Source organism: Loxodonta africana, chromosome 4 (genome assembly GCF_030014295.1).
Source record: "Loxodonta africana isolate mLoxAfr1 chromosome 4, mLoxAfr1.hap2, whole genome shotgun sequence".
In the NCBI taxonomy this organism is placed as follows: domain Eukaryota; kingdom Metazoa; phylum Chordata; class Mammalia; order Proboscidea; family Elephantidae; genus Loxodonta; species Loxodonta africana.
In genome coordinates, this window is record NC_087345.1 from 7,499,643 (window position 1) to 7,522,386 (window position 22,744).

At 45.3% G+C, this 22,744-nt stretch overlaps 1 long non-coding RNA gene across 2 annotated transcripts in view; it reads left to right on the forward strand.

The window, feature by feature from the left end:
• The window catches only part of LOC135231152 (uncharacterized), a 73,999-nt gene that overhangs the window by 24,216 nt on the left and 27,039 nt on the right, over nt 1-22,744 (forward strand). For both annotated transcript variants that reach the window (XR_010321666.1, XR_010321667.1), the window contains exon 2: nt 18,730-18,816. This is a non-coding gene — a long non-coding RNA (uncharacterized LOC135231152). The remainder of the gene's footprint in view (nt 1-18,729; nt 18,817-22,744) is intronic.

The following is a 22,744-nucleotide window of genomic DNA, read 5'->3' on the forward strand; positions in this document are numbered from 1 at the left end:
TTACATGTTCCGGTGTGAGTTGCCCTGAGTGAAGACCCTGACATCCTGTAAGGTCTAGGTAACTGGCTGCTGGCTGGGTGGCCTCCCTCACAGCACCATGGCCCCCCTACCCAAACATATCTGTACCTTCCTCCTCTCCTGGACTATCCTGTCCCCTTATCTCAAATTGCCACCTGTGGCAGGCGCGGATAGACCTACATATAGACAAGGAGCTGCAGGGAGGTGTTCAACAGTCTCCAGGTCAGCACCTTCAGAGAGCCACTTGTCAAGGTCACACCATTTCCAGGGCAGCCCATGTCTGGTGACTGAGAGAGGCGAGGGTATGATGCCTAGCCAGTGGGAGACGCTTGTTCGAGAGCGCCTCACTGGTTGGGCCTAAGCCTTGTTGAGCGTGCATTGTGGTTTGACTTCTTCCTCTGTCCAAACCTCTCTGTCCCCTTCCTTTCACAAGTGTTGATCCCTTATAAACATCTTGCAGCCCGAACTCCATCTCAGCTCTTCTTCCCAAGAACCCAATCTGTGACATCGTCCGTCAGGGCCCAGCTTGACCTCAGCCTCTTCCAGCTGACATTCCTGGTTTGTGGATGCATCATTCCGGTCTTTGCCTCCGCCCTCACATGGCTGCCTCTTCTCTGTGCCTCTTCTCTTTTCTAAGGACGCCCCTCATTGGATTAGGACTCACCCTACTCCAGTACGACCTCTTGTTAACGGACACCATCTTCAGAGACTCTATTTCCAAACAAGGTCATGTTCACAGGTACCAGAGTTAGGCCTTCAACATATTTTTTTGGAGGACACAATTCAACTCACAGCAGGTAGGTTTGTTGTATGGTTGATCTGTTGACTTTTACGGTCATTGGCTGCAGAATGGAACCGGCCTTCCTAGCCCAGTACCTACCGTTCATGATCTACAGAACTAGTTATTACTGCAGGAATTTACTTGGCAAAGAATTCCCACAGCCTTGTGAAGTCTCTCCGTTGTTGTCCTGAGCAATATAGCTCTTACATTTTAATGCAGCCTCTCCAGTGTGTGTTGCCTCCCTGCCTGGAATGTGCATCCATGAACGCATAGGCCATGTCTTCAATATCGACCGTGTTGTAGATGCTCAATCAATATTTAGGGATTGGTTTGTACCTTTCAGATTTCAGGTGGGGACAAAAAGACTGAAGGCTACTAACCAGTCTGGTATTTTCAACCATTCCTACCGTTGGTTGGCATATTAGTTTCCTAGAGCTGCTGTAACAAAGCACCATCAACTAGGTGGCTTAAAACGACAGACATTTATTGCCTTACGGTTCGGGAGGCTAGAAGTCCAAATTAAGGTGTCAGTGGGGCCATGCTGTATCTGAAGGCCCTAAGGGAAGACCCGCCCTGCCTCTTCCACCTTCTGGCGGTTGCTGGCCATCCTGGGCTCGCAGATGCATTGCTCTAATCCCTGCCTCTGTCTTCCCATGTATGTGTCTGTGTCTTGTCTCTTTTATAAGGATACTAGTCAGGTTGGCTTAGGATTCATCTTACTATGACCTCCCGCCAATTTCATTGTGGTAAAACATAGGACACAAAATTTGCCATCTTAGCCATTTTAAGGGTACAATTCAGCGACATTGATAACGTTCACATTATGCAACCACCCCTCTGCCAACCTCCAAACCTTTTCATCACCCCAAACAGAAACTGTACCCATTACGCAATCCCTCGCCATTCTCTCTTCCTCCCAAGCCCTGATAACTTTCTGTGCATTTGTCCATTCTAGGTATTTCATGTAGGTGGGATCCTACATGTGGCGTTTTGCATCTGACTTATTTCACTCTCTGTCACGTCTCAAGGTTCGGCGTCACAGCGTGTGTCAGAGCTTCATTTCTCCTTATGGCTGAATAACATTCTTCAGCGTCACAGTTTTTACAGTGCTCAGCCGCTTACGGAAAGGTTGGCGGTTCAAACCCACCAGCTGCTCCATTGGAGAAAGACACGGCAGTCGGCACTGGTAAAGATTTATAGCTGTGGACACCCTGTGAGCAGGTCTACTCTGTCATCTAGGGCAGCTGTGAATCAGAATTGACTCCGTGGCAATTTCTTTTTTTAATGGGTGTCTTTTTGACTTGTGTCTATCATTCTTTGAATGCCTCCTTGCCAGTGGCCCCTTTCTCCCTGTGGTCTCTCATCTCTGCCTCCTGTGGTCTCTCATCTCTGTCTCCCTGTGGTCTCATCTCTGTGTCCCTGTGGTCTCTCATCTTTGTCTCCTTGTGGTCTTATCTCTGTGTCCTGTGGTCTCTCATTCTCTGTCTCCCTGTGGTCTCTCATCTCTGTCTCCTGTGGTCTCTCATTCTCTGTCTCCTGTGGTCTCTCATCTCTGTCTTCTGTGGTCTCATTCTCTGTCTCCCTATGGTCTCTCATCTCTGTCTCCCTGTGATCTCTCATCTCTGTCTCCCTGTGGTCTCTCATCTCTGTCTCCCTTTGGTCTGTCATCTCTGTCTCCCTGTGGTCTCATCTCTGTCTTCTGTGGTCTCTCATCTCTGTCTCCTGTGGTCTCTCATCTCTGTCTCCCTGTGGTCTCTCTGTCTCCTGTGGTCTCTCAGCTCTGTCTCCCTGTGGTCTCTCATCCCTTTCTCCCTGTGGTCTCTCATCTCTGTCTCCCTGTGGTCTCTCATCTCTTTCTCCCTGTGGTCTCTCATCTCTGTCTCCCTGTGGTCTCATCTCTGTCTCCCTGTAGTCTCTCATCTCTTTTTCCCTGTGGTCTCTCATCTGACTCCCTGTGGTCTCTCATCTCTGTCTTCTGTGGTCTCTCATCTCTGTCTCCCTGTGGTCTCTCATCTCTGTCTCCCTGTGGTCTCTTATCTGTCTCCTGTGGTCTCTCATTCTCTGTCTCCTGTGGTCTCTCATCTCTGTCTCCACGATTCTCAGCATTGTGTGATTGTCCTCCATTTTGTGATTGATGTAACTTTCCTGTGCGTTGTAAATCCTAACCCCTGCCTGTGGTTAATGAGGCAAGAATGCCAGCCACTGCTGTCAAGTCGATTCCGACTCATAGCGACCCTATAGGACAGAGTAAAACTGCCCTATGCTAAAAAGGATTAGGGTAGAATGTAACACCCTTACCCAGGTCACATCCCTGATGCAGTGTAAAGGGACTTTCCCTGGGGTGTGGCCTGCACCACCTTTTATTTCTTACAAGTTAAAAGGAAAGGAAAGTGAGCAGAGAGGCATGGGGACCTCATACCACCAAGAAAGCAGTGCCAGGAGCAAAGCACGTCCTTTGGACCTGGGGTTCCTGTGCAAAGAAGCTCCTAGTCCAGGAAGACTGATGACAAGGACCTTACTCCAGAGCTGACAGAGAGAGAGCCTTCCCTGGGAGCTGACTTTCTGAATTTGGACTTCTAGCCTAATAGACGGTGAGAGAATAAATTTCTCTTTGTTAAAGCCATCCCCTTGTGGTATTTCTGTTAGAGCAGCACTAGATGACTAAGAGAGGTGGCTTTGGCTAGCAGGCCGCCATGTATTGCTCCGGCTGGAGCTGCCTGCATTTCAAAGAGCGTCAGGTCCACCACCCAGCACATTTCCACAAGGCAGTTTCATCCGGAGCCTTGCAGTTGCAGGGGGTTGAAATCCCATCGGATCTTGCTTAAGCAGGGAAGGAAGTTACTGGTTGAATGAGCAGAACTTGCAAGGGCCAGCACAGGCTGCGGGCAGGGCTGCGCTCGGGGAGGTCGGCAGGACTCAGCCTCTCTCATCTCCCAATGCTCTTTTCCCATTGTTGCCTTCGCTCTCAGACGTGCTTTCTCTGCAGCAGCCAAAAAACAAAAAAAATAAAATAAAAACGACGGCTCCAGGCTTACACGCTCCTCAGTACTCGAGTCCTTAAAAGGAGAGAAAAATCTCTTTGTCCAAGCACATACCTCTGCCTAGCTGCTGTGCCCCTCCCCTGCCCCGACCATGTCTACACTCTGCCAGGCTGGTCTCTAAGCCCAGCTTGACTCAGAGGAGCAAGGACAGCAAAGCAAAATTGCACAGAGTGGGTGTCCTGGATTAAATTGTGTTCCCCCAAAGAGATGTGCTGAAGGCCCAATCCCTGTACCTGTGAGCGTGACCTTGTTTGGAAATGGGGCCTTTGAAGGTGGTATCAGTTAATATACGGTTATACTGGAGCAGGGTGGGTCCTAATCCTAGAGGACTGATGTCCTTATGAAAGAGAAGAGACACAGAGACACCCAGAGGGAAGGCAGCCATGTGACATGCAGCTGAAAGCCAAGGAAGGCCTGTAGGTACCAGAAACTAGAAGAGAGGCTTAGAACAGAGTCTGCCTCAAAGCCTTAGAAGGAATCAACAGGGCCGACACCCTGATCTTGAACTCTCAGCCTCCCGAACTGTGAATGAATAAACTCCTGTTGTTCAAAGCCACTGCCCTGTGATACTTTGTTAGGGCAGCCCTTTGTTCACACAGTGGGTGAGGAACACTGAGCTGGAAGGATAAGTGTCGGTTGTAGGAGGCAGGCTGGCCGGTTTTCTTGTGTAATTAAGGGGTGTGAATAGTGAGATTCCAGGCCAGTAAGGACTTGCCTTGGCTCCCACGGGTAGGACTAGAACCCAGCCCTGTGAGTGTCAACGCTGTACTCTTCTCTGCGCTTTATAGAAGCTGTTGATGCCGTGAGGCCCCAGTCCTCACGTGACTGGTCTTGGTGTTCCCTGGACATGAGTTTTGTTACTAGAATTCGGGCCAAGGTCAGAGGGGGATCTTGAGATTTGTTTTTTGGAATTTTATGTTTATTATTTCTTCTTGCAAAAGTGTTGCCCGTTCGCTGTCAAAATATTAGAACGTGTAGAAAATCAGGAAAAAACTCATAATCCAGTATCTGAACGATAGCCATGGCTGATGGAGCGATTTCTTTCTTGATACCCAGCTGAGCTTACACTGTATGTACAATTTGGCACCTGCTTTTGTGCTAAAAATCCTCAGTGTTCCTCCGTGGGTGTCTTGAAGGGTCCTGCCTCAGACAAGCACGGGCCAGTCCCTGGCTGAGATTCCAGGACTGCTTTGTAGGGAACAGCGGGCTTGGGGCAGGAAGCCTGGCAAGTCGTGGAACACGCTGTCTTGGTCACCCAGAGCTGCTGTAACGAAACACCGCACGCGGTGGCCTTAAAAAGCAGAATTTTATTTTCTTACAGTTCTGGAGGCCAGAAGTCCAAATTTAGGGTGTGGCTCTTTTTTTTTTGTTTATTTCAGCTTAATAGCAGCTAACAAACCTTGGCATTTCTGGGCTTGTAGATGGATTAGCTGTGTGAGTCTGTCTTCATATGGTGTCTTTGTCCTGTGCGTGTCTCTTCTGGTCTTTTTATAACTCAGAAGTGATTAGGTTCAGGACCCACTCTACTCTGGTATGAGCTCACTAACATAACAAAGAAAGCTTCTTTCTAAACATTGTCGTATTTGCAGGCACCAAAACCAAAATTCTGATTCCAACTCATAGTGACCCTAAAGGACAGAGTAGAATTGCCCATAGGGTTTCCCAGGCTGTAATCTTTATGGCAAAGGAGCCCTGGTGGGAGCAGTGGTTAAAGGGCTCGGCCACTAACCGAAAGGAACCCACCAGCTGTTCTGTAGGAGAGAGATGTGGCAGCCTGCTTCCGTGAGGATTTACAGCCTTGGAAACCCTCTGGGGCAGTACTTCCCTGTCTATAGGGCTGCTGAGTCGGAATCAACTTGACGGCAGTGGGCTTAATATTTGTGGAAGCAGACTACCACATCCTTCTCCCATAGAGGAGCTGGTGGATTCGAACCTCCGACCTTTTGGTTAGCCCTGAGCACTCTAATCACTGTGCCACAGGGATCAGAGGTTAGAATTTGAACACATATTTTGTGGGGACACAATTCAATCCATAACCTGGTCCAAACTATGCCATTGTGAACAAACACTTTTCTAGGAGACCACAGTCAAGTGTACACGTCGACAATTCATACAGATGACTTCCCACCTGCTGCCTGACTTTATAGCTTTTGATGTGTGTGATGGTGAGGAAGGTACGAAAGGGGGCATATCCACCCTTGGGCTGCTTTCCTGTCTTCCTTTGGCTGGTTGGTGGCAGACGAGCAGAGCATCAAGAGTCGTATCAACAGTCTCTTCACTGGTTGGGCGCGCGCTCCCGGGGCCTGCCTTGCTGCCGAAGGATTGGTGAAGACGGCTCCTGAGCGTGGGATGATCAGATGGGCGGTGGAGGTTCCTGAGCGTGGCTCCGCACATCTCAGCCCCTTTACAAACCGGGCTATTGACTCAACAGCAGGAGTGGTCCCAGGGGGCCATCTTCCTCCATGTGTACCTCCGCGCTTAGGGAAGTTTAGCACAGATTATACACTCAGCCAGCTGAGATGACTCGCTGTCACCATCACAGTCAGTGGTGAAAATCCACACACACCACTCTGTAAAGCAAATTATTTCCCCACCTGATAGGCCATAATAGTTCTCCAGAGTTGTTAAGACCTAAATAGTCCGTGGAGAGCTTGTGGGGGTTGGGGGGAGGTGGGGAAGGGTGATGGGTGTCAGAGGAGTCGTCTCACCCTGTTCCTCCTTCCAGAAAGCCTGCATGATGAAAGCGAGCGTGCACTTTTCCTCGAATTCCAATCCTTAACTGTTCCTGCACATAAGGGGCTCGTAAACATCACTGCACTCGTCTACTAACCGAAAGGTTGGTGGTTCACATCCACCCAGAGGCGACTTGGAAGAAAGGCCTGGAAATCTATTTCTGAAAACTCAGCCATTGGAAACCCTGTGGAGCACGGTTCTACTCTGCACACATGGGGTCGCAGTCAGTTGACCCCATACCAGCTGGTTTGGTTTTTTTTTTTTTTCAACACCACTGAGTCCTTTTCTGTATCCCCATGCACAACTGCCTGTTTGGCCAACATCCAACTCCCTTTGTAATGTGTGTAGAGCCCGGAGGAAGGGCCATGTACGTGTGTGGTGGTTAATGTTATGTGTCAACTTGGCTAGGCTGTGATTCTCTGTGGTTTGGCAGACACTGGACTGTTTGCTCTTCTAGAATGTAATATAATATAATCACTTTCTGCCTTAGGCCAGGCTCAACAGAGGTGCAAAACCAGTGAAACTTATAAATATATACTTTTGTTGTTAGGTGCTGTCGAGTTGGTTTCGAATCACAGCACCCTTATGTATACACATATACATACATATATATACACTGAGAGAGGGATTTAATTCAAGGAAATGGCTCACGCAGTTGTGGGGGCTGGCAAGTCCCAAAATCTGTGGATCGGGTGTTAGGCTGGAGGCTTCTCCTGACTCACGTGGTTGCAGGGGCTGACAAATCCCAAATCAGCAGATCAGACAGCAGGCAGCTGGCTCATGTCCCAAGAACCAGAGGTCAGAGGACGATGAATCAGATGCAGGATCCAGAGTGAGAAGGAGCCTTGCTGGTACATCCATTTATATACTGGAGGAAGGCCACACCCCCAAGGAAACTTCCTTTTCAACCTATTGGCTGCTCACAGCAGGTCTCCTGATGAAGGTGATTACATTATATCAGATGCCATCATGGGGGTGATCACATGATATTATGGAAGAGCAATCGGTTCAATGCCTGCCAAACCACTGAGAATCATAGCCTAGCCAAGGTGACACATAACATTAACCATTATGCCTTCCATGATGTGATCGGATGTGAGCAGCTGATCAGTTGAAAGAGGAGTTTCCTTGGAAGTATGGCCTGCCTCTAGCATATAAATGGATGTTCTGGCAAAGCTCAGTCTCTCTCGACCCTACACTCTTCTCATCACCTTACCTCTGCTTCTTGGGACATAGGCCAGCAGAAGTCTCCAGCCTGTCACCTGACCTATGGATTTCAGACTTGTCAGCCCCCACAGTGTGTGAGCCCTTTCTCTGAAGTAAATCTCTCTCTCTCTCTATATATGTGTATATGTCTTAGGCTGGGTTCTCTAGAGAAGCAAAACCAGAGAGAGATTTATCTCAAGGAAATGGCTCACGTGGTTGTAGAAGCTGGCAAGTCCCAGGTCTGTGGGTCAGACAACAGGCTGCAGGCTCCTCCTGACTCATGTACCTGCAGGGACTAACGAACACAAGATCTACAGGTCAGACAGCAGACCACTGGCTCACAGGCTGTGGAGGCTGACAAATCAAGATCAGCAGTGAGCTGGCTAGCTCAAGTCCCAAGAGCTGGAGATAAGATGATGATGAGCCAGATGCAGGACCCAGAGTGAGAACCTTGCTGGAAAACCTGTTTATATACTTGAGGCAGGCCACGCCCCCAAGGAAACTCACTTTCAACCGATTGGCTGCTTACAGCAGGTCTCATCCTGGAGGTGATTACATCATTACCTAACTGCCAAGCCGCTGAGGATCATGGCCCAGCCAAACTGACACACAACCTTCACCATCATGATATACATATGGCAATGTGTCTGCCACTAATGATACCATTAGCATTCAACCAGGTCCCACTCTCCTTTAAGGCCTAAGACCCACCTCTTGGTGAAATCCAGCTGCCCCCCGGTGCTCCCCTGCCCTCTGAATCCTGATGATGATGATGATGAGTAAGATGAAGATGGTTGGCAGCCAGCACCCATCAAACATGGTTGGTGGGCCAAGTACTACCCTGTTTATCTCTCTTATCTGCACGAATCAGTTAATACAACAGTGCTCCCGGGGGCGCCTGTCACTGTCACCCCTGTTATACCGATTAGGAAACTAAGTCAGGAGCGCCTGAGTGACTCGCCCCAGGCCACAGGCTAGTTAGAGGCAGAGCCAGATCGGACCCAGGAAGACCCACTGGCTTGGCCGTGTCGGCAGAGGCAGCAGCCCCATCTGGGCGCTTTCACTCAGCTGGGATCGCTGGCTAACTGCCTCTGCTGCTGCGCCTTTGGCTCTTGAAGCTAAGACTCATCCCTCAGTCTCTGTGCTCCCCAGAGTGTACACAGGAAGTGCTCCACGAGAGAAAGACCTGGCCATCTGCTTCCATAAAGACTGTCGTTAAATGCCATCAAGTCGGTTCCAGCTCATAGTGACCCCATGTACAAAAGAAACGCTGCCCGGTCCTGCGCCATCCTCACAGTCGCTGTTATGTTTGAGCCCGTTGTTGCAGCCACTGTGTCAATCCATCTCATGGAGGGTCTTCCTCTTTTTCGCTGACCCTCCATTTTACCAAGCATTATGTCCTTCTCCAGGGATGAATCCCTCCTGGTAACACGTCCAAAGTACGTGAGACAAAGTCTCACCACCCTTGCTTCCAAGGAGCATTCTGATTGTACTTTCTCCAAGACGGATTTGTTTCTTCTTTTGGTAGTCCACGGTGTATTCAGTATTCTCTGCCAACGCCATATTTCAAAGGCATCAATTCTTCTTCAGTCTTCCTTATTCCTCATCTAGCTTTTGCTTGCATATGAGCTTTCTCAGCCTGGAGGGAAAGAGAAACTCTGGGGACAGACCACTCAGGTAGACGGGCTAAAGGAAGCCACCAGGCCACCTACAAGGTTTTTCGCAGGAGTATGTGGCAGCTAATAGGAGACAGAAGTACTTTGAAACCTCTGTCTTTGGGCAAGACACCGATAACTAATTCTGAATCCCACCAGAGGCGGGGACCTTGCCCTCTGCTTTCTCGATTGGCTGCTGCTGTTGTTGTTAGTTGCTGTTAAGTCAGTTCTGACTCATGGCGACCGGACGTGTTACAGAGTAGAACTGCACCGTAGGATTTGCTTGGAAGCAGATTGCCGGGCCTTTCTTCCATGGCACCACTGGGTTTGAATCACCAATCCTCCTGTTAGTAGTGCAAACCATTTGCACCACCCAAGGACAATCAGTAGGTGCTCAACACTTGGTGAGTGAATGCATGACTGTTGAATTGAATGACCCACACATCCGGAGCCATTGTGGTGGACAGAGCCAGGAGTCATGCATTAATGCACTAAGCAGTTTCGTGCTGTCATTTTTAAAAATAATCTTTGTTGTTGTTGCTGAAAATATACTCAGCAGAACATACACCAATTCAACAATTTCTGTGTGTCCAATTCAGTGACATTGATTACATTCTTTAAGTTATACACCCATTTTTTTCCCACATTGTTCCTCCCCCATTACTATAAACTCACTGCTCCCTAAGCTTCCTATTTAACCTTTCAAGTTGCTGTTGTCAGTTTGATCCCATACAGATAATTCTTGAAAAGAGTACAATGCTCAAGGCAGACATTCTTTACTAATTAAGCTAAACTATTATTTGGCTTAAAGAAGACTTTAGGGGATATTTTTTATTTAAATTTTAAATATTATCTCAGGGCAATAGTTTTGGGGGTTCACCTAGCCTCAATGACTCCAGCAACTCTGGATTTCATGGAGACTTTGAAATTCTGTTCTACATTATCCCCCCTTTTGATCAGGATTCTTGTATTCTATAGATGAAAATATTCAGTAATGGTTTCATGCTATCACTCTGACAGAGGAGACAGGTAGGAGTTTTTTAGGTAGGGAAGAACGAGAGCTTTGACTCTCCCGTGACCTCTCTTGATTTCACTGGATCAGTCAATTGCCTGCAACGGACAGGGAGTCCAGAATAGTCTGTCTCAAAGTGTGACCCATGAGCCCACCACATCTAAACAGCAGGAGGGGCCCTAGGAGTCTACATTTTTACCAAACACAGTGGGTGATTCTTATTCAGAAGGTAAAGCCTGTTTCTATTAAGAAGAGAAAATGCAAGAGGAAGACGTGTCAGAACGAGACAATAGCTTTAGCCCAAGAGGATTTTGAGTAATCATCTGGGTAACACTGTGCTCGCTTTTAAATATAGACAATAATATATAGATTGGTGTTCTCAACCAATCAGCCTAATGCCCCCTTCTCATACCAGGTACTTTGTAATGCCCCCTTTTTTGCACTAAAATGAAATTCATAGATAACATAACCTTCCTACACACATAATTTTGGAAAAAAAAAACTCAATATAATGCCCTAACTGTAATAAGAGGGAGAAGTAAAAAGAAAGTAATTGATAAAACCAAATCCGCTGCTGCCTGGTTGATTCCGAGTCATAGAAACCCCACAGGGTTTCCCAGGCTGTAAACCCGCACAGAAGCAGACTGCCACATCTTTCTCCCGTGGAGCTGCTGGTGATTTCGAACCACCGGCGTTTTGGTTAGCAGTCGATTGCTTTAACCACTGCACCACAGGGCTCCTTAATTGATGATAAGGTAAGGTGTATTTCAACATGTAAATACTCAGGTTTGACCTCACCAGGAGACGTAAAAGAGTGGTCAGATGCTTACACCTATAGGATTTAGATAATCACTGGGCGTATGTACTGTTACAGGTGGGTGGGATCGACTTGAATGCCACAGCATATTGTGGCCGGTGGTGCGGTTTTTCAAAATGGTGAGCAATCTTTGGTAAACTTCCAGTGAGAACACATAGATAGTCTTCCCTAGATTTGCTCGTCACTGTTCATTGGGAGTTACTGTCTTGGACTGAGTTCTCTAGAGAAGCAAAACCTGTAAAGCGTATAAATATATATCAAAAAAATGGCTCATGCAGTTGTAGGGACTGGAAAGTCCCAAGTCTGTGGGTCAGGATAGAGGCTTCTCCTGATTCCCATAGCCACAGGAGCCGGCGAACCCAAGATCTGCAGGTCAGAGAGCAGGGCCCTTGCTCACAGGCTGTGAAGACCAATGAATCCCAAGATCGGCAGGCAAGACCCCAGGTAAGCTACTAGCTCAAGTCCAAAGAACCAGAGGTCGGACAAACAGAAGCCAGCTGTAGGATCCAGCTTGAGCAAAAAGCCCATGAGCCTTGCCAGAATGTCCACTTATATTTGATGCAGGCCACACACCCAAGGAAACTCCCTTTCAACTGATTGTCTACTCACAGCAGATCCCATCATTGAGTTGATCACATTATATCAAATCTCATCATGAAAATGATCACAACATCATAATAAATAAATAAATACATGCTAAATCACTGTGAATCGTGGCCTAGCCGAGTTAACACACAATCTTAACCATCACAGTTACCAGTGAGTTGATTCCAACTCAGGGCAGCCCCCTATGTGCAGAGCAGAACTGTTTTGTAGGGTTTTCAAAGCTACAACCCCTCAGAAGCAGGTCACCAGGCCTGTCTTCCAAGGTGCCTCTGGGTGGGTTTGAACTACCAACCTTTCAGCTAGTATTTGAGCACTCAACTGTTTGCACCACCCATGGACTCTTATCATGTAAATTAAAACCCTGAAAAAAAAAAATACATTGCTAGGCCTATATAGTTAGAAACACATTTTTTTTTTTTTCGCCTATACCAATGTCCACCGAAGGAGCCCTGGTGGCACAATGGTTAAGTGCTAAGCTGCTAACTGAAAGGTTGGTGGTTTGAACCCATCCAGCAGCTCCATGGTAGAAAAGTCCTAGTGATCTGCTCCCTTGGAAGCCCTTTGGGGCAGTTCTACTGTGTCATGTTGGGCCTCTATGAGTCTGAATCGATTCAACAGCACCTAACAACGCCCATTGGAACATTTGAAAAAAATGTATGAGACGTGGCCATTCTTTGTGTGGGACTGTCCCCGTTCATTGCAGGACATCTAGCAAACCTGGTCTGTTGGTGGCCCCCATCATGGTGATAACAAAACACCCTACATATTCCAGACTGTCCCCTAGGGAGTGATATACAGGAAGAAACACCAAAAGTGTACCTTAATGAATGAGTGTAAGCCAATGTCACAAAACAATATGTGTATTAATTGCTTAATGAGAAGCTAGTTTGCTCTGTAAACCTTCGTCTAAAGAACAAAAAAAAAAACTTAAAAAGGCTGATACAACTTCCACTTGGTTCTCTCGGAGCTCTGAGCTGCCATGTAGGAAGTCCACGGTGGTCAGGTGGCCACGCTGAGAGGAAGCCCAGGCCGTGTGTAGTTAGTCTGGCTGACAGCTGATTGCCAACATCAACGCTGAAACATGTCAGTGATCTTATCTCCAGGTGATTCCTGACCCCGGCCGTGGAGTCACCCCCAGCTTTCTGGCCCCCCCAGTCAAACCTCCAGATATCACTAACAAAGCCTTCTTAACTGTGTTCTTTCTGAAGTGCCCACAGAATCAGCGAGCATAATAAAAGTTTTTTAAGCCATTAAAAACAGGAAAACCCTCCAAGACTCCTCTTGCAGCTTTCAGCACCTAGTCCTCTTGGTCACACAAGCTGGACAACCCCAGCGTTCTCATTTCCACACCCACTTAACTGCTAAGTCCAAGGAATTCCACCTCCAATGTCTCTGAAATTTCTGGCCCCTCTTCTGCCAACCCACTGCCACAGCCCTGGTTCAGGCCCTCGCCATTGCTTACCTGGATTGTGACAACAGCCTCCTCCCTGGTCTCCCTGAATCCAGTCTCTCACCTTTACAAAGCTATCACCAGAACGTCCTCCTGAACCACGGGCCTTACCTTGTCATTCCAATGCTCAAATCTAAAATTCAGATTCCCGAAAGGTCAATCCACAGGACACCTGTTCCATGGGCTGTTCATAGCTAAATTAAAATAAGGGGGGGGGGGGCAGAATTTAATAAGGCGGTGGGGGGCAATGCCCAGCTAAGGGGGGGCAATGCCCAGGTAAGTTTGGTCCATTGAGAAACATTGGGCTAAACAAGGTTCAGCAGGCTCCTTTACTGCAGAACTCATTCAGGTCCTTCTTGTGCTAGTGGACACTTTAAGTCTCCAAGAAAGAGGTCATAAGTCATCTTTTCTCAAACTTATCTGACACCAGAGTTCTTTTCTTTCTTTCTTTTTTTACAGAGTATTCTTGTTTCAAGAAATACCTTAAAGGCCTACACCGACACTCCAAAGCCTTCGCCCAGTTCTTAGCCCTTGGCTGCCTCTCTGCCTCCCTTGCTTCTCCCTACATGACAATGCTCCTCTTACTTCAGGACTTACCGGATGCTAGCCACCTCCTGCATGAAGCCTTCCAGTCCGTCCTCTCTTCTTCCTTCCCACAGCCTTCTGCTTGAACTTACTTTTTACCTCTCCCTCCAACTTGTAACATGACCCTGGTTATTTGCCTCCTGCACGTGTCTCTGTCTGCCCACCCCTTCAGTGTCTCACATATTGTATATTTGCTGAGTTCGCTAATTCACACGTTTACCCTCCCCTTCCAGGTGTTAGAGGCTCTGTAGTTGTACACAGGAATCTGATTCCACCAAATAAATGGAGTATGTGTGTATCTATAAAAACAGGCTAATTGTTCAAAATAAATAAATAAGTGCATGTAAGCAAATAGTACCCTTTCAGCCACCACCCAGGCTGAGAAGTAGAACTTCGCCACCTATTCCAGAAGTTCCTCTCGATCACAGGCCCTCCTTTCCCCCCAAAGATGCCTGACTCTTGTAGTTAACACTTCCTTGCCTTTCTTGAAGGTTTCATCACTCAACAGTGTATCCCTGGACACTACAGCTCAGCCTTGCCTACTTAAAACTTTTGATATTTTTTAAAAATTCTTTTCATCTATAACTCGAACCTCCCTTTTTCTTTTTTTTGTTCTTCTTTACAAGTTCTCTGCTGAGGAATGGGGGCCTTTTGTCCTGTACAGTTTCCCACTGACGGTCTGCGTTTTGCTGATTGCGTCTTCATGGTGCAGTTCAGCGTGTTCCTGTCTGCTGGGTTCCTTCCCTTTGACAACACTCTCGGTGCTGCTGCTTTTTTTTTTGGTAATCAGAGGGCTCATGATGTCTTGTTGACTCTCCTTTTGTGATGTTAGCAGGTGTTGGTTAATTCTAGGACCCATTAATTCATTGAGTGGCATCAGTCTGTCCTAGCAGATGAGCAAGCGAACGAGCGGTGAATGACCATCTCGTTCTAGGGAGCGCTACTCAGTTTGGCCTGATTCAGCGCTTCGGGACTTAAGTAAAATGCTCTGTTTTAACATAAATACCTAGCTGTCCTCAGGCCTCACCTCCTTGGTGACAATTTTGTGTCGCCCCTCCCTGTCCCCTGTCTCCTGGCCCAGTCCTTTCTCCCCAACACTCCAAAAAAAACACTCCAGTCCCCTACAATCGCCTCATTTTGTCCTCTGGGCTGCACAAAAGCTCCGAACAGCCCATCTCCATGTCACTAGATGGCGCTGGAGAGTAATTTTGTTTAGTCTTTTGAAGAAAGACTTCTTTTGTTTTCTTCTAGGCTAGGGTTGCTAAGAGTCAGAATCCACTCGATGACAACGGGTTTTTTTTTTTTTTTTTTATGGGAGCAGTTAGGCAGGCCGGGCCAGGTGGGATTGCTTTCAGTGTCACCTACCTGGGGTCACGTGGCCTTAAAGCTTTGCAGTGGTTTTGGGTTTCTAATGTCTTTAGTTGGGGAAGCCCCTGCTGTCTTCTTGAAAAGGGGTAGAAGTATTGGGAAGACATAGGCATATTGGAAAGAGCTTTGAAGGATGTGTCAAAAATCTACATTTCAGGCCTAGCTCTGGCAAGAACTCTCCAGGTGTGACCTGGACAAGTCGTTTGGGCTCTCTGGGCCTCAGTTTCCCTGCCTGTAAAATCAGGGGGTTGGGTTAGCTAGTGGTTCTCGGTTGTGGGAGGGTGCATGAGGATTGCCCCATGGAGAGAATGTCACACCTGCCCCCCTGCAGACCAGACCTGCTGAACTGGAAATCTAGAAGTGCTTGTAAACACTGTCCAGGTGATTCTAATAGAGTGGGGTTAGGTGGCCCGCAGGGCAGTGATGGTTCACTGGTAGAATCCCCGCCTTCCATGAGGGATACCTGGTTCAATTCCCGACCAGTGAGCCTCATGCGCAGACACCACCTGTCTGTCCGTGGAGGCTTGGGTGCTGCTGTGATGCTGAACAGATTTCAGCAGAGCTTCCAGACTGAGACACTAGGAAGAGAGGCCTGGTGATCTACTTCTGAAAATCCGCCAGCGACAACTCTGTGGATCACAGCAGTCCGACCTGCAGCTGGTCACAGGGATGGCGCAGGACCAGGTGGCATGAGGATGGCGCAGGGCTGGGCAGGGCTTTGTTCCGTTGTGCACGGGGCTCTATCCCTTATCAGCTGGGTAATCGGGAGGAACGAACTCTTTTAAAGCCCCAGATTTTTCGTCTTATAAAATGGTGCCTATTATTGCATAAGGAGCCCTGGTGATGCAGCGGTTAAGCGCTTGGCTGCTAACTGAAAGGTCGGCAGTTCGACCACCAGCCGCTCCACAGTAAGAAGATATGACAATCTGCTTCTGTAAAGATTACAGCCTTAGAAACCCTATGAGGCAGTTCTATTCTGTCCTGTAGGGTCCTTATGGATCAGAATCGACTGGACGGCAATAGGGTGTGGGGATTAGAGGAAGCAGTATGAGGAAAGCACCTATCACAGTGCCAGGGTGTCAGCCTGTGCCCTGCTGTTGCAACCAAACACTCATTACCATTGAGCCGATTCCCACTCGTAGAAACCCAACAGGACAGAGCAGAACTGCCCCACAGGGTTTCCAACACTGTTAATCTTTACATACTGCATTGGGCAAATCTGCTGCAAAAGACTTCTTTAAAGCCTTCAAAAGCAAAGATGTCATTTTGAGGACTAAAATGTGCCTGAACCAAGCCATGGTATTTTCTTTTTCTAATTGTTCTTTAGAACAAACTAGCTTCTCATTAAACAGTTAGTACACATATTGTTTTGGGACATTGGTTGCAAACCCCATGACATGTCAACACTTTCCCTTCTCGACCTTGGGCTCCCTATTACCAGCTTTCCTGTCCCCTTCTGCCTTCTAGTCCTTGCCCCTGGGCTGGTGTGCCCCTTTAGTCTCGCTTTGTTTTATGGGCCTGTCTATTCTTTGGCTGAAGGGTGAACCTCAGGAGTGACTTCATTACCGAGCTAAAAGAGTGTCCAGGGGTCATACTTTCAGGGTTTCTCCAGTCTCTGTCAGGCCAGTAAGTCTGGACTTTTTTTTTGTGAGTCAGAATTTTGTCCTGCATTTTTCTCCAGCTCTGTCAGAGCAGTGGTAGCTGGATACCATCTAGTTGTGCTGGACTCAGCCTGGTGGAGGCCGTGGTAATTGTGGTCCATTACTAAGTCATGCTATTTTCAATTGCTTCATATGCATTTGAAAGCTCAATGATGAGTAAGGACGACAGAAGATTCGATGCCTTTGAATTATGGTGTTGGTGAAGAATATTGAATATACCATGGACTTCCAGAAGAATGAACAAATCCGTCTTAGAAGAAATACAGCCAGAATGCTATATTCGAGTTGCTGTTGTCAATTTGATTCCATATAGATAGTTCCTTAAAGAGCGTAATGCTTAAGGCAGACCTTTTTTCGTAGTTAAGCTAAACTATCGTTCGGTTTTAAGATGATTTCCGGGGATATTTTTGGTTCGAGGTTTAAAGATTATCTCAGGGCAATAGTTTCAGGGCTCCAGAAAGTCTAGTGTTCATCAGAATTTGAAATTCTGTTCCGCATTTTCCCCTTTTTGCTCAGGATCCTTCTATGGAATCTGATCAAAATGTTCAGTGACGGCAGCTGGGCACCATGCAGTTCTTCTGATCTCCTGACAAAGGAGGCAGTTGTTCGTGGAGGCAATTAGCTACACATTCCATTTCCTCCTCCTATGCCTGACTCTCCTTCCTCTGTTGCTTCAGGTGAATAGAAACCAATTGTTGTGATGTGGATGACTGCTTGCAAGCTTTTAAGACCCCAGGCCCTACAGAATGAACTAGGAGGCAGAACAAAAGAACTAAGCACATTATTAGGCCAATTAACTGAGATGTCCCATGAAACCATGACCCTAATCCTCCAAACCAAGGACCCAAATTCCATGAGGTGTTTGGTTGTACGTAAGCAGCCTCAGCAGCCACTCTTTTTGTTGTTGTAAATACATCTATCATATATGACTTCTGCCAAATCATCGTTTTACAGGTGTACAACGTGTCGTCAGGTGCCATTGAGTTGGTTCTGACTCATAGTCGTCCTGTGTACAACAGAATGAAACACTGCCGGGCTCTGTGCCATCCTCACAGTCTTTGTTATGCTCGAGCCCATTGTTGCAGCCACTGTGTCTGTCCATCTTGTTGAGGGTCTTCCTCTTTTTTGATGACCTTCTACTTTACCAAGCATGATGTCCTTCTCCAGGGTCTGTCCCCTCAGGATAACATGTGCAAAGTATGTGAGACGAAGTCTCACCACCCTGCCTTCTAAGGAGCATTCTGGTTGTACTTCTTCCAAGACAGATTTGTTCATTCTTTTGGCAGTTCATGGGATATTCAATATTCTTCGCCAACACCACAATTCAAAGGTGTCAGTTCTTCTTTGGTCTTCCTTATTCATTGTCCAGCTTTCACATGCATATGATGCAATTGGAAATACCATGGCTTGGGTCAGGTGCACCTTAGTCTTCAGGGTGACATCTTTGCTCTTCAACACTTTGAAGAGGTCCTTTGCAGTAGATTTGCCCAATGCAATGCGTCTTTTGATTTCTTGACTGCTGCTTCCATGGCTGTTGATTGTGGATCCAAGTAAAATGAAATCCTTGACAACTTCAGTCTTTTCCCCGTGTATCATGACGTTGCTTATTGATCCAGTTGTGAAGATTTTTATTTTCTTTATGTTGAGGTATAATCCATGCTGAAAGCTGTGGTCTTTGAGCTTCATCAGTAAGCGCTTCAAGCCCTCTTCACTTTCAGCAAGAAAGATTGTGTCATCTGCGTAACACAGGTTGTTAGCAAAAGTGCGCAATGCTAATATATTTTTTTTTTTTTTAGCAGCAATATGTGGAAGAGGATTGGCATGGCAATGCTTGTAAGGGTGCCTCGAGGAGGGAAGACATGGCCGACAAACCAATGCAGAAGGTGAGCATTATTTGTGTAAAAATATGGTACTGTAGCTGTGTTTTAAAACCAGGAAGTGTGAGTCCTCCTACCTTGGTCTTCTCTTTCAACATTTTTTAGCCATTTGCAGCCTCTTGCCATTCCATACAGAGCTGAGGATTGGTTTTTTCTATCTCTGTAAAGAAAGCTGCTGGAATTTTGATCAGGAGTGCCTTGCATCTGTGGATTGCTTTGGGTAATATTGACATCTTAACAATATTAAGTCTTCCAATCATGAGCACAGAACATCTTTGCATTTATTTAAGCCTTCCTTAATCTCTTTCAGCAGTTTTTATAGTTTTCATTGTGTAAGTCCTTCAAGTCCCTGCTTAGATTTGTTCCTAGGTATTTTAATCTCTTAGATGCTATTGTAAATGGAATGGTTTCCCTAATTTCCCTCTCGTATTTCTTATTGCTGATGTGTAGAAACCCAACTGATTTTTGTTTGTTGACCTCATACCCTGCAACTTTGCTAAATTCCTCTATTAGCTCTAGAAATTTTCTTGTGAACTCTTTGGGATGTTCTAAATATAGGATCATATCATCTATGAATAGAGATAATTTTGCTTCTTCTTTTCCAATCTGGATACCTTTTATTTCTTTTTCTTGTCTTATTGCTCTGGGTAGGACTTCTAACACAATGCTGAATAGAAGTGGTGAGAGTGGCACCCTTGTCTTGTTCCTGATTTCAAGGGGAAATCTCTCAGTCTCTCTCCATTAAGTACAGTGTTGGCTGTTGGCTTTTCATATGTGCCCTAAATCACATTGAGGAATTTCTCTTCTATTCCGATCTTCTTAAGGGTGTTCATCAAGAAAGGGTATTGGATTTTATCAAATGCTTTTTCAGCATTCATAGAGATGACTGTGTGTTTCTTTTGTTCTGTTGATGTCATGTATTACATTGATTGATTTTCCAATGTTGAACTATCCCTACATTCCTGGAATAAATCCCACTTGGCCATGGTGTATGACTCTTTTAATAAACTGTTGGATTCTGTTCACTGGTATTTTGTTGAGGATTTTTACATCTATATTCATAAGAGATACTGGCCTGTAGCTTTCTTTTCTTGTGGTGTCTTGTGGGTCTCAGGGTTATGTTTGCTTTGTAGGATGAATTAGGGCGTATCCCTTCCTTATCTATCTTTTGGAAGAATTTAAACAGTGTTGGTGTCAATTCTTCTCTAAGTGTTTGGTAGAATTCTCCAGTGAAGCCATCTGGTCCAGGACTTTTTTTTTTGTTGGGAGGTTTTTGATCACTGATTCAGTCTCTTCACTTGTTATGGGTCTGTTGAGACTTTCTATTTCCTCTTCAGCCGGTTTGGGTAGGTCGTGTGCTTCTAAGAGTTTCTCACTTTCATCTAGTTGTCCAGTTTGTTGCCATACAGTTGTTCATAATCTATCATAATTCTCTTTATTTCTATCAGATCAGTTGTAATGTCCCCTGTTTCATTTTGGTTATTTACATCTTTTCTTTGTCAGTCTAGCTAAGGGTTTGTCAATTTTATCAATCATTTCAAAGAACCAACTTCTGGATTTATTGATTCCTTCTATTGTTTTTCTGTTTTCAATTTCATTTATTTCTGCTCTGATCTTTGTTATTTTTATCTTCTTCCAGTAGGTTTAGGCTTAGTTTGCTCTTCTTTTTCTCGTTCCTGGAGTTCTCAGGTTAGGCTGTGAATTTGAGATCTTTTTTTATGTAGACATTTATTGCTGTAAGTTTCCCTCTGAGCACTACCTTCCCTGCAAACCATAAGTTTTGGTACCTTGTGCTTTCATTTTCATTTGACTCTAAGAAATTTATGATTCCTCTTTTGATTTCTTCCTTGACCCATTGGTAGTTTAATAGTGTGTTGTTTAATTTCCATACGTTCGTGTATTTTTCAGGTTTTTTTTTTTTTTCCTGTTAACTGATTTCTAGCTTCACCTCGTTGTGGTCAGAGAACATACTTTGCATGGTTTAAATCTTTTTAAATTAATCAAGACTTGCTTTGTGGCCTAAAATGTGGTCTGTCCTGGAGAATAATTCGTGTGTACTGGAGTAGAAAGTATATTGTGTAGTTTTTGTGTGGAGTGTTATATATATGTCTGTTAAGTCTAGCTGGTTTATAGTGTCATTCAGGTCCTCTGTTTTCTTTTTTATCTTTTTAGATGTTCTGTCCAATATTGAAAGTGGTGTATTGAAGTCTCCAGTAATTACTGTCGTATTATCTATTTCTCCCTTCAATTCTTTCAGTGTTTGCTTTATGTATTTAGGTGCCCCAATGTTGGGTGCATATATATTTATGATTGTTAGATCTTCTTGATTGACACTTTCGTCACTAGATAATGTCCATCTTTATCTCTTTGGACATATTTTGTCTTAAAGTTTACTTTTTCTGATATTAAGATTGCCACCCCAGCTGTCCTTTGGTTATTACGTGCATGGAATTTTTTCTCCGTCTTTTCACTTTCAACTTATTTGTGTCCTTGGTTTTAAGGTGTGCCTCTTGTAAACACCATATAGCTGGATTGTATTTTTTTAATCCATTCTTCCACTCTCTGGCTTTTGATTGGAGCACTTAGTCCATTTACATTCACTGTAATTACTGATAAGAAGGGACTTACTTCCGCCATTTTGTTGTTTTTTTGTGTGTCTTAAGCTTTCTTTATCTTTGTCCTTGAGTACTGCTTGTTTTTGTGTTTTGTTGGCTTCTTGCAGTGAGCCTTTTTGGTTTTCCTTTTCCTTTCCTTTTGTGTTTTTTTTTTTTTAATGTATTTTCTTAGTGGTTATCATGAACATTACATTTAAGAGCTTGTATTTATAACATTCTAGGGTAAGTTGGTACCAACTTAACTTCGGTAACATACAAGAAATTCTGTATCTATACCATTCTTCTCCCTCCCTTTTGTTGTTATTACTAATTACGACTTTATATTTCATGTGCCCTATAACATAGTTTGGAAACCCTGGTTGAGTAGTGGTTAAGAGCTATGGCTGCTAACTATAAGGTCGGCAGTTCGAATTCACCAGGTGCTCCTTGGAAACTCTGTGAGGCGGTTCTACTCTGTCCTATAGGGTTGCTATGAGTCAGAATTAATTCGATGGCAACGGGTTTTTTTTTTTTTTTTAATAACAGAGTTTTATCCTTGCTTTTTATATATTTGTTATTAAAAACATGAAGGACAAAACATTTAGAATTACCAAGCATGAATACCTTGTCACTAGCCCTTATACTTGTCCATGCATTTTTCCTTATCATGGATCTTTCTTTTTTATGTATAGCTTTGAATTACTTTCTAGTGTCTTTTCCCTTCCATCTGCAGAAATCCCATTAGTATTTTTTGTAGGACCAGTCTGGTGAATATAAACTCTCTAAGCTTCTGTTTGTCTGGGAATGTTTGAATTTCATCCTCATTCTTGAAGGATAGTTTTGCTGTGTATAGTATTCTTGGTTGACAGTTTTTTTTTTCTTTCAGCACTTTAAATGTATCATTCCATTGCCTTCTGGCCTCCAATGCTTCTGAGGAAAAATCAGCATTTATTCTTACTGGGGATCCTTTGTATGTGACTGTTTGCTTCTCTCTCACTGTTTTCAGGATTCTCTCTTTATCTTTAAATTTTGAGAGCCTAACTATGATGTAGAGCCCTGGTGGCACAGTGGTTAAGAGCTCAGCTGCTAACTAAAAAACTGGCACTTTGAGTCCACCAGCTACTCCTTGGAAACCCTACGGGGCAGTTCTACTCTGTTCTGTAGGGTTGTTATGAGTCAGAACCCACTCGATGACAATGGGTTTGGTTTTTTTTAAACTATGGTGTGTCTTGGTGTAGATCTCTTTGGGTTTATCCTACTTGGGGTTCTTTGAGCTTCTTGGATTTGTAGATTCGGGTCCTTTGTTAGATTGGGGAAATTTTCTGTGATTATTTCTTCAT